General features: G+C 37.5%; 1 long non-coding RNA gene across 1 annotated transcript in view; it reads left to right on the top strand.

The window, feature by feature from the left end:
* The window catches only part of LOC145985488 (uncharacterized), a 372,905-nt gene that overhangs the window by 163,345 nt on the left and 196,365 nt on the right, over window positions 1-13,195 (top strand). The window lies entirely within an intron of this gene.

Below are 13,195 nucleotides of genomic sequence, written 5' to 3'. Positions count from 1 at the left end.
GGAAAACCTAAAGTAGAAAGGAAGATCCCCAGAACAGTCGTTTCGTGCAAATTCGTGAGATCTCCAAACCACATATTCCAAATGACAAAACAATTCAACGATTCCACCTCTAGGCTATATATTTCACCTTGATGATACATTCGCAATTTTTTTCTGACTAAACTCACACCTTTATATATTCCTGGTTTTCTCCAATCCGCGCTCTTTGTATTGAAATAATCCATGCATTTTTTTCAGGATCAACACTTCAACATCAATAAATACCGCATTCTTTTCATAGGTCTATTATATTTCAGTCATCATTAATATTCCATCACGTTACAAACTTATTCGAAAATAGCGTTCTAAATATCGTCACTAGAATTACTACACTTAGCAGACTGTGCTGCTCAAATCAGGAAAATGGTAACTTATAGCATGACCGTGTAGTCCAGAAAGTCGGTGTTGATGCACCCAAGTATTAGTGCATGACTACTGGGTTGACCTTGTCGAAAACAAGAGGAAATCGCCGACGCTATGCTACGACGCTAGGGGTCCTGGGTTCGAATCGCGGCCCGCGCATGGGTGTCCCTTCATCAATTTAATTGTATCAAGACTCATCCCCATTGCCACGATTGGCCAGAAGTGGCTGGAAAGCGACGCTAAATAACAAAAATAAGATCGAATCAAGAAGAGGAATGTAGACATATTCTGTTATATTGGACTGTTGAGTTCACAATGTAGCTACATCGTTAATGTTTCGGACGTACAACCAGTTTTTGATTAAAATATGTTGTTTGTTCAACGTGTTGTTCTTTTGTCTATGTCTTCTTCATTAAATGGTGATAGCCTGAATTTTAAAGTCCTATTCACAAACCTGGAATTTTCAGGCTCAATATAGGTCAGTCGATTTATCACGTACAAATAAGCGTGAATTCCAAACAGATCTCTAATTAGCAGGTTGGAAACGATGGGTTTATGATTGAAGACAAGCATTTCATATGATCTCACATGGCGAGAGATGGTTCATTAGAGTTTTCAACATCATCTCGGGCGCTACGACGCCAAGGGTCCCGGTTTCGAATTCCTGGAATGCCGGATGTTCTTTTTGAGGTCCCTTTATTTCATCATCACTCGTCCTCGTCTTCGAGATTAGCCAATAGTGGAAGAAAAGCGACGCAAATAAACCAAATCAATGAAGCATCGTTCCACCACTTTTGGAGGCAATGATCACTATGACTCCTCACAAGCAGTTTACCTGCAGCCAGAGAAACGAGTGAATGGAGGTATTGAATGACTCCGTAGATATGGATTGCAATATTAGAATTTAATTGACGTGATGAGTCGACGATGAAGTCATCCGTATAGAAGAGATCCTAGATATAGCGACTAAAACACCTAGAGTGGCATTCGCAAATGCAGCTACGTTTTCCTGCTGGTTTCACTTCTGGACGAAATCCTCAGTGGCGTTTGTCTTCGTGTGTCAAGATATCGCCTGCTTTCAATGACATTAAATGCGAGTTTCCTTCCAAGTTTTTTCTTGAATGTTGAAATTAATCTAGCATTTGGAATAAATGGTTGCTAATTTGAGTTCTACATTGGACCACTCTCGCTCGCTCATACTCGTTCGAGTCCCCCCTCGCTCGAGCGTATACAATCAAATATTTTAATCAGAAAATAAACATTCGTAAAATATCCGTCCTGGTAGTTTCAGCCCACAATCATCTATTTCATTTTCATAGTCGTATGTCACTGTATTGGTAAGATAGGCAAAACATCATTCTAACATGGCTAACATGGAGACGGTGACTATCTTCACTTAATTTTCAACTTCACTGCGCCTTTCACTTCACGATTCATATTTGAGAGCCACTTCCACAGGCAAATTAAGGTTATACCTGTACTGCTGGGCTTCGAGTGTATAGTGCTCATTTTGCCTGTTCGAGCGTTATTCGCTCTAAATATCGTGCGCTATCCAGCGTCGTCCGTGCGAACTATTTGGCGGTCGAGCGAAATCATCTCCCTGCAGCACGGTCACTATAGTAAAGAGAAATCTGAACTAATGGATACTTCTTATTGTTCTGATGCTGATCGATAATAAACGATGATGTAGTAACGTCGTCTCCTTGTAATCAAGTGGTCCCGGGTTCGATATCCGGTTGAGGCACATGGAGCAGTGATTCGGCTCCCACTCTAAATTGTAGGTCCAGTTCCGATTTGCCTTTCTGTGCATAATGTAGACTTAAAACAACAAATCAATCAATTAGTCAATACTGAATGAATGAATTTAAGTATAGATTATTTATTCCTTGTAACATCTCATCCAAAATGTACGAGCGAGTACTATAATAATTCCAAAAATTGATATAAAGATTGAAAATACTGATAATACTTCTTCTTTTAAATTTAATGGCTTGAAAAAGGTAAGCCATGAAATATTTCATAGTTTATTATTATTGATATAAATGAAGTTTCTTAAATAATAATGTATTGTTAATAATGGTGTAATAATTAAAATGGTAATTATTATTATTAATTGTTTAAATCTGGTTATTTGAATAATTACTATTCATTTCGTAAAAATCCAAATATTGGAGGGAGTCCCTCCAGTGATAGTATGGAGACGAATAGGAATATTTATTTTTATTGGTGGAGGGTTGCACATGAAAAGGTGTATGTTTACATCTGTGTGGATTATGCCGAACTTACTGTGTGTCATCCTGCAGTTGACGCATGAAATACGGCATTTTTATTTCGCCCAACAGGGAATACGCAAACAATACTCCGCGTACCGATACACACGCATAGAAGATCACTCGATAGTACATATAAGACTTATAAAAATTGTAATTGATATAATAATAAAAATTTCAATCCATATTTTCTACTTATTAAACTATTTTAAATTTATGATTCAACTCTTTCAAATAATATCACTTCAGGAAGTTTAAATTTCTATTATGTAGGTACTACACACAGCAGTTCTCCTTTAGGAAACCGTTTCGGTGTTATTATCACCAAAAATTAAAACTACGGTCCATAACACCCTAAGACTTTACCAATGAACGCGTGAGAGGGAACGTGAGTTCATGGAGAGGAAAACACGGCTGGAGCTACCAGCAGTTTGCAGCGGCGCATACTACTTTTCTCCGATCACTCGCTTTCTCCCATTCTCTATCGTTCTGCGGGGTCATGCTCCACAGATTCCCCGAGACAGTGCGTTTATGTCTAGGACCACATTGCGTAGCATTGCTGCTTGCGGTGCTTACACATATTATGTCTAGCAAGGCGACCTTTCATTTTAAAATAGATGTCGTTTTGCCACTGAAAATCAATCCACGAATATAACTGCTTCTGGTACTTCAGAGATGTAAGGGGAGACCTTTTCTAAAGACACCCAAATGTCATCATCTCTTCGGCGTGGTACACCGGAGACTACATTTTGCATACTAGCGAGGCTCTGGCGTCTGGACTCGCAGACAGTATAATCCCCCGTGGGGCTCGTGTTGTGTCGTCTCTTACTGTTTCTGACTGTTCCTTCATCCTTCTCATTTAATCATCATTCATCCTTGCCTTTGCGATTAGGGAAAGTGGCTGAAAGGAGAAGTAAAATAAAACCAATCAATCAATTCTAGAATTTTACTCTCCACGTTTCAATATAAAAATTGTGACGTATTAAATTAAAAAATGCAACTAAACTGCATTACCGTCGTAAGTCTTGCAACTTATTTTATAATTTTCTTGAAAGTCATTGTAAACCCGCACATGACATTCTCCTCGTAGGGGATTGCAATATCCCTTGCATAACAAGCAACGAATACAATCTCGTTAATGCCCCTCCTGTATGTCGCGACTTATATAATCATATGTGCTTTTTTTAATTACGCAGCATAAATAACAATCAAAATAGTAAGGGTAAAACTCTCGATCTTACGCTAACGAACGTTTTTGGCATGGAGTTGACACGAGAAACTCAGCCACTCGTGCCTGAGGATAAGCATCATCCTTGTCTCGTAATTGAAATAAAGCACACAAAAAGAACACAGAGTAACAATCCACCGAACAACCTCTCGTACGATTTAAACAAAAGCTGACTTTAACAAACTATACAACAAACTATCGGTCGTTGACTGGAATACACTAAAAGTCTGTAATAACGTAAACGAAATGACAGATATGTTTTACAACATAATATACGAAGCATTTGACGCGTGTATCCCCTAAAGGCGCCTAACCCCTCCTAAATTTCCATTCTGATTTACCGCCAATATAATTAAAAAAATAAAAGCAAATGCTCACCACCACCAAAAATGGAAACAAAGCGTAGGTAACCCAGTTCACCATGCCAACAAATTTAATGAACTCAGAAAAGCAATCAAAAAAGAAATATCGACCGCCCATAATAATTACTTGTCCGGCATCGAAAGCAATATTCAAAGTGACCCGTCACTTTTCTGGTCGTACATAAATCGCAACAGTCAAAATAAACAGTTTTCAGATTCTTCAAACAATGAACCCATACTAAACCTGAATACCGTCGTTGATGAATTTGCGAAATACTTTCAATCTGTGTACGCAAACAATACGGCAAAGTACAACCTCGAAATCATGGCGGGGCACACAGAGTGCAATACGTTAGATTCACTCAACATTCAGATGATCAGTGTGTCTGAAATTGAAGCAGCTGTAAAAAAAAAAAAAAAATTAAAGCCACAGAAGTCGGCGAGGCCAGTCAAAATCCCATCCTGCATCTTCAAAGGATGTGTGGACATTTTTAAAATTCCACTCTTTATTATCCACAATGCGATTTTATCTTCTATGCAGTTTCCCGAACGGTGGAAACTTACTGCTGTATGTCCAGTACCGAAATCCTCGGAGAACAGAAACATACAAAACCATCGTCCTATAGCTCTTTTATCTGCCCCTGCTAAAATATTTGAGCAAATCTTATATTGTCACATATGTAACCATGTCAAAGAAACTTTTTCTGAATTCCAGCATGGCTTTCTGCCCAACTGCTCAATAGAAACAAACCTTGGCGAGAAACTGCATTATATAAGCACGGTGCTAGATGATGGGGGCAGGTGGATGTAATATACACGGATTTTTCCAAAGCCTTTGACACTGTAGATCATTATGTACTACTAAGTAAATTGGGCACTTTCAACTTTTCCCTTCCTCTCAGGAAACTTATGACGTTATATTTAATGAATAGAAAACAATATGTTTCGTATAAAGGCCACAGATCCAGCGAATTTTTTGTACGTTCCGGAGTACCTCAAGGGTCCAGCATAGGACCTCTTCTCTTTCTTCTATTAATCAACGACTTACCAGAACATTTGATTAATTCTAGGAAACTGTTATTTGCAGACGACCTGAAATTCTTTCAAAGAATAAAAAATATTGAAGACTGTGTGTGTCTACAACAAGACATAAATAGATTGAGTGCGTGGTGCTTGTGCAACGGCCTTCCTCTGAATGCAGCAAAATGCTTTTCCGTTACTTATTCTAAACAAAGAACGGTCTTAAAATGTCAATATAAACATAATAATACTAATCTAGAAAAAAACCTGAAAAGGCAAAGGAGCTAGGAATAAATTTTGACTCTATGCTAACTTTCACTCACCATATTAACAAAGTAATAAGCGACGCTTATAAACTTACCGGGTTCATTATTAGAATGGGCAGAAAATTTCCATACACCCAAACACTTATGATATTATATTACTTATTAGTTTGCTCAAAACTTGAATTCAGTCTGTTGTATGGAACACTGACAGTATAGTGCAGACTACAAAAATAGAGCGAGTACAATCGAAAATGTTACGTTATATGAAGTATAAACTTGTAATTACTTATCCCAGATTTCATTCGTACAGTAATCTAATAGAGGAGCTCAGAATACACAGGCTTGACGATCGAAGGACAGTCTGCGACCTGCTGCTGCTCTGGAAAATATATAATGGGGAACTTCGCTCTCCTCTTCGGATCTCACAATTTAAATTACGCGTTCCCAACAATAAGACGCGACACAATCATCAAACCTTTTTTTTTTAATTTGACATTGTGACATTGTCAAGAAATCCCTTATGTGGAGAATGATTGTTCTTTACAATGCTTTAGAAAAGCGTAACAAAAAATTGATTTCTCCTCTCTCTCTATCTCTCTCTCTCTCTCTCTCTCTCTCTCTCTCTCTGTCTCACACACACAAGAGATGTACAGATCTACATCAATAACAATATATGCACAATAAAAGTAAAACTATAATGAAGCAAATACCGAATTTAAATTCACTCGGAAAAAATGTTCCTGGACAGTAATTAAATTGATCCGGAAAAAAGGTTCCTGGACCGAATTGGAATGATTTAAATATGGAAAGGTTATACACTGTCTAGAACTCATTTACGTTTACTGATTTTCTCTCCCAGTCCGGGATTGGATTTATTTACAAATACAGACCAGGCTTGACCGATTAAAAGTTGCCTTCAAAAAAAGTCCGCGAGTACGTTTTACATTGGAATGTCACACTGCGGTTGTAGAAAACGTAGCACAGGGAATAAATCAAAACGCTGTTGTTCTCTCGTGGGCCAGGTTAAAATACTCCCTTGTCGAAGAGTTACTGTACATAACGCAATGGATTATATGGTGATATAGCAGACAATAGGAGCCGTCGATGAGGTAACGTGAGGCTGCAGCGTTTGCGTTTTGCCTATTTCTACCTTGTACCTTAGATTCTACAGACATCCTGCAACAGGATTAGTCTATCATGCTCACAAGTGGATAATTTTTTATCGTCAGGTCCGTATTCGATCCAAGTTGCGTATTCTTTCATTTCAATACGAAACTTGGACACTATTTAAACTGATTAGGAAAAAAAAGGTTCCTGGACCGAATTGAAATACTTTACAGATAAAAAGGTTCTTTATGGTCCAGAATCCATTTGCGATTGCTGATTTTCTCTCCTGGACCGGAATTGAATGTATTTAAAATTCCTGGACCTTTAACAACCCTGGCAAATATAATTGATTCATATTAATGAAAATCAAAATTCAAACAAAGATAGATAATAAAACCATTTCAAAAATTTTGCAATTTGACATTTTAACCAATTGGTAAAATAATCAGTTTGCTACTTTATAAATATTTGAAATATATAAAAATAACCAATAAATTCCTTTACTAAATTAAGGTCCCCACCACGAGTCTTCAATGTTTTTGTGCCCTGCATAAAAGCTAATAAAATAAACTAAATTAAAAAAACCTTTATTCCAAATTCGAGATTGCTCTCCCCTCCATAAAAATATCCTGAGTACGGGCCTGAACTTGTTACAGAGTTCTGTTAAAATATGTCCCTTCCCCCTCATACACCCCCCCTATAAAGAATAGAATAATCTGTGCTTACCAAGAATTTGCAAGTTTTGTGAGACTGGAACATTTAAATGTAAAAGACAAGCCTCAATCGCCATTCTTTCGTTATGCGTCAGAGATTTTTGAAATCAGATTTCAGAGCCTCATCTCCTCCTCGCGTTAAACATGAAGTGACAGATGAAGTGGCAGCTTGTTAACATTCAGCAGAAGAGTTGTAGAAATTCAGTATTCAAATGTAATTACTGCAACCGTTGGAAACTTCAGAACTGGGACGACGATTCTTCCGCAAATGCAAACCCTGATACGCGACTCTCGAATTGCATTACCTATTTTGCAAATTAATCGTGAGACTGGCAGATTTGCTAAATGTGCTTAATTTGAATGCATTGTCTCGATTTGTAATACTTGCGATATATGTTGAGCGACATGCAAATTAGCACATCTTCCCATCAGGACTGGATTCCAGGTGCGGACACATTGTACGCCCACGGACACCACTTCTGGGATGTAAAGTTTCCATTGAAAGTCAATGGGTTTGTTACTAATCAGAAGCTGTGACTGTAGGCCTCCCCAATGGCATAGTGGTAATCAATCACCCCAATGGCATAGTGGTAATCAATCACCTTGTAATCAAAGGGTACCACATGCGATACCCGGTGGAGACACAGGGTGGTTTGCATCCAACTTACAGTCCCGATTAGCCTATCTGTACACAAAGCGAACTCAAACGGACAATCTATATTCGTTGAAATTTTTTAGTTAACCATCTGCTAGGAATTAACTTGTGGAAGTAATATAATGCTTCCATCATGTTTTTGAATGTAGTTTGTGTTCGAAAGGCCTGAAATTCGTTCGCACACGAACTCAGAAAAATTAGACAGCAAATTCAATTGTGACGAAAGGTTGTAGCAGTGGATACTGCAACAAAATCAGATAAATAAATTTGCTGTAACGAAGATAATAAATTGCTTCCCAAAGGAAGATGTTTCGGAAACTCGAAACATACGTGATGTACTTTCTCGATACTATAAATATAATTTGATCCACAAAAATAACAATTGTGCAGTCATAAAGGCATAGTTTTCTTTTCACAAAACGTACACTTACTAAATAGACATGTACGAGAATATTATTAAGCTAAATTTCAGATTTCGTCAACACAAGACATAGCTTTAGAATCGAATTTAACACCACAGGCGTACTGCTGCTGGCACGTTTCTTAAATCTTTAGTCAAACTATACATTTGTGTCTGTCCATTGCCCTTTTCTCCTTTCGTTATATAATCACCATTATATAAATACCGGAAAGGATGTTCATCGGAATATTTGATTTCATTTCATTATGATTAATATACGTTTCTGATCGTAATCACATCTTACACTTTTCAGCATTAGTTTATCTTTGCCACAGAATAAAAATAAATGACTATCTGCATCTCAATGCTTTGTTCGATATAATTGATTTCTATACCACGTGATCTGACTGATCAGCAATTTGACTTGAAATGCGATTTTTTTACCGTTTTGAATTGTTGAATACTATAGTATTATTTTATAGAAGAAAAATGACGTATGCTCTGACGTCATTACCTGTATATGGCCAGATCAATCATTTGATCGTAGTTTGTAGTATTCTACAGTAGACCCAGCAAGACATTTCGAAGATTGATTGTCATGCATCTTAGTACAACATTGTCGATTCAGTTGCTTGAATTTCCCTCCACGTAGAGTGGACTGCACAAGTATTACCAAGCAAATTGTTCATCACCATGTTTATTCTGTGTGTTTTACGCAACCAAGATTTAGGAAATTGAAACAAATGGCAAACAGGCTGCTGTCACATTTATTGTGAATTCCTCAAGAAAGCCTGTTTTAGGCACAGCTAATTTCAACCACTTTCTTCGATTCAGTTTCTTGATTCTTGCCTCCTTGTACGTCATTCATATCTTTTGTGGATATCAAAGAGAATTCCTAGCTAAAATTTATTTTAATTATTTGACACTGTCACAAGAAGAATGAGAACCCGATTGCATGAAAGGATGGAATCTACGTTTTCCATACACACTGCATAAAGAACTAATTAGACCTGTGTAAACTATTTCTGTGTTAACCAAACTGTTCGTAGTCGAGTAACAATTTACTACATATTAGAGCATTTAGCTCTCAGGGCAACGGATTCTAATCAGTGATACACCAACTTTTTAAGTCCAAATTGACATGCCGTGCTACCCAGCTGCATTCTACGTTCCCACTAATTGCAGTTACTGAGGTAGCTACGCAGTGGCAATACCAAACTAATTTCTCCAAGAAGAAAGGAAATACCACACAACGACTGACCCTGTCAGTATCTCTGCAAAGCCATCAATCCGCAATCATTACCTCCAATTAGAAAAGTTCATCTAATAACTTCAGGTTGTTTACGAAGGGAGGAATTAGTCCTTGCAGCTATAGCAACGGCTGTTTCCTGGAAACAGAGCTTGAGGAAAAAACATTCTTGCGATTCCAATGCAGATGGTGGCGTTGCCTTGACAACAAGGAAACGCTCGGCTCCTGCAAACAGAGGATTTGCTCTGGGAAAGAGGCTCGACAGCCGAGAGTCGTTCACCGACCCTAGAGGATAAGGTTTACAGCGTTTCATCTCGGTTCTTAAGGTAAAGTTTGGCTTCACTTCTCCTGATTGTGGTCGTTTCGCTCGGAGAATTTCTCCGGCCACCATCGGTGTGGAATTTCGCTCCTCCTTTTCTGCATGAATGCTCTCTTGTTGGCAATATAATTTGAAACCCCACTAGGGACTCCGGCACTCTTTTCGTAGTGCATTTCCATTGCGTTTCCTTCCCTTATTTTAATGTTTTGTAAACTTAGTTTCACAATGCGAATGGGAGAGGGGAGGATGAAGTAATTGAGGGGAGAAAAAATATGAAACAACAATATGTTTTTCGGGTTTTAAATCCAGTAACCCCCTTATCTCTATATGGAGATCAATATTCGTAAAGATTTTTTTTATGTAAACGGTTTTTCAGCTTCACATAATATCTACTTTACTATGCAAATTGCCTACAATGGCAACATTAGATTTTTGTGATTCAATAAGAAATTTATACACAAGGTTTAAATCTCTATCTTCAAGACAACAATTGCCTGCCCCGTGCTGAAGTGGTTAGCACATCGCGCTACAAAGCCAGGGGTCGAATCTCGGGCTGAGCATGGATGTGTGTGACTGCTTATTCATCAATTTCATCATATCATCACTCATCCCCATCTTCGAAAATTAGCCAAAAGTGGCACAGAAAGCGAAGTAAAATCAAGAAAATCAATGAAGACAACAATTATGCCCTTGTAGCTTCTGTTCTATTTTTCTATAACTTCACATATTTGTAAAGAATGATTTCAAATGTACACAGGGGTTACGTCTTAAATAGTTTTCACTGAAATTTAGCTCTTATAGATTAAATAGTTATAATTTCAAACCAAGAAGAACGAATATTTGCATATCAACAATAAAATAATTTGCTTTCATCAAAGTCACAAATATCATAAATACGAAAGTTTATTATGTTACAAATATGTAATTACAGATTTATGAAAGATATATTTCATACAAAAACTAAACAGTTCCTTATAATTGATACGATTCAGATCATATCACATATTCTTAAAGTATAAAGCATGGCCTTAAATGCGCATATCCAATTGAAAATCAAACGCATTTCTATGTGACTTCAGTTACTTATATCTAGTAGAAGAAAAGTATATGCTTCTCTACTAGATCGCAGTTCACATCAAGGTACGAGAGTAAAATTTATTTCGAAACTGCCATTATGAGCACTGCTGCATGTAAACAATGGTATCTACAGTAGATACCACGTTTTACACGAAATAGAATATACGTGGCCATGAACAGTGATACTAGCATCTTCATCGGTAATCTTTTCATTATCCTCATTCTATTTTGGTGGTATATATTCCGTGTCTTTATGTGAATCGTATACACTTTCTGCCGGCCTCGTGGCAGAGTAGTTAGCACATCGCGCTACGACGACAGGGGTCCCGGTTCGAATCCTGACCTGGGCATGGATGTTTGTGAGTGTCCATTCATCAATTTCATCACATCATCACTCATCCTCATCTTCGCAAATTAGCCAAAAGTGGCACAAGAAGAGAAGTAAAATAAAGCAATTCAATCAATCAATCCCTTCTTTTTGCCTCTTGGAACAGGGCAAGGATACCATCGATATTTCCCTTTTCTAAAAAAAAAATAAAAATCATATAGACTTTCTAAGTAGTTTTCATCTTTGCTGTGGCCTAAATACTCGGAAACTTTCTGAGACACGTTGCATCTCAGTAATCGCCGTTTCGCTGCCATCTTTGCTACTTACCATATTTTACATGGAACAACTGGTAGATACCACAACTTAAAACGCGTTTAGCTCTGCCATCTGTTGACGAAACGAAACACTTCGAGTACGATTCGACTCCATTTACGATGCACTTGCACATTGTAACTCCAAAATGACCAAAATGTCACTTACCATGTTTTACACCCGAGCTCTTCAATTAAATCTTCTAAGATCACATTTCATAACTTATCTTAGTTGGATTCATGGCTTTCTTAGCCCGTATTTGCCAAAACAGAAGAAGGAGAAGAAAATTTGCTCCTGAGAAATTGGGGCTTGCACCAAGGCCGCCCGCAAGATTTTTCTCAGGGGTTTCAGCAGTACTTAAAGTGAGGTAAAGGTTAAGAGAATTCTCGTAAAGCATACGCCCTACCAACTAGACCACCAAGGCTCTAAGTCCATATTGCAAAAAAATATTTTTCAGAAACTGACAAAGCATCAACATTGAATTTTTTGATGGTCAAAAGCCCACATAAACTAATAATAGCGCGAAAAAGTGGTTTCTATAAAAATGACTTGCCGCAATACAAGAACTGTTAATTTTGAAATACCATATAGACGCTCCGCAAAAAGAAAAAAAATGATTGATTGAATTGGTGTTTTAAGTCCACTTTGTGCACAGTAAAGCTAATCTGGACTGGACCTACAGTTTAAAGTAAGGTCCGAACCACTATATGCCTCCCCCGGGTATCAAATCCGGGACCTTTTCATGACTCAGCAATGAAATTGTCCGTCGCACCTGCATTCCCATTCTTTCAAGTTCTCCTTCTCTGTCCACAATGTATTGAAATCTAAAAACTTTTCTCCTTTATTATTCATTAGCGTCGTCGCCCTGTAATCAAGGCGTCCAGGGTTCGAAAGCGAAGCCCGGTGGAGACACATAGTGGTTCGGATCCCACATTAAACTGTAGGTCCAGTTCCAATTAGTCTTACTGTGCATAAATTGGACTTAAAACACCAAACCAACCAACCAACCAATCTTTTCATATCCACAGTTGAAGAGAAGAAGTTGTCTCCTTCATAGTACTAGATTTAATAGATTTAATAAGTAACATATAATCAAAATATATAAACCCACAACTTAAAAAAAATAAGACTCAAATATATACAGACAAGGAAGAGAAGTTTTAAAGAGAAACGTTCAGTAATAACGGAATGACGGTATCAAGATTGAACAAACACAAGTATGGTTGCTAAAATGAAATTTCACGTCCAAGAGTAACTTTCGGATGATTCTTCACAAATGAGCGTAAAAATTTCTACCTTGATTTATGTAGTGTTAGGATTTATCTTCAAAGAATTCATCAATAGTATAAATGTCATAAGAATATTTAATCTCATCTCCAGGATGCTAACAGATAAAATTATTTTCTGTAGTGCCTTTTTAAAACTTTATTTTTATTTTTAGAAACCAAATTAGTAGACTTTTCTGCTGGAAGATTCAAAATATTAGT

This window comes from Lepisma saccharinum, chromosome 3 (assembly GCF_977018435.1).
Source record: "Lepisma saccharinum chromosome 3, izLepSacc3.1, whole genome shotgun sequence".
NCBI lineage: Eukaryota > Metazoa > Arthropoda > Insecta > Zygentoma > Lepismatidae > Lepisma > Lepisma saccharinum.
This window is presented reverse-complemented; position numbering and strand designations above follow the sequence as displayed.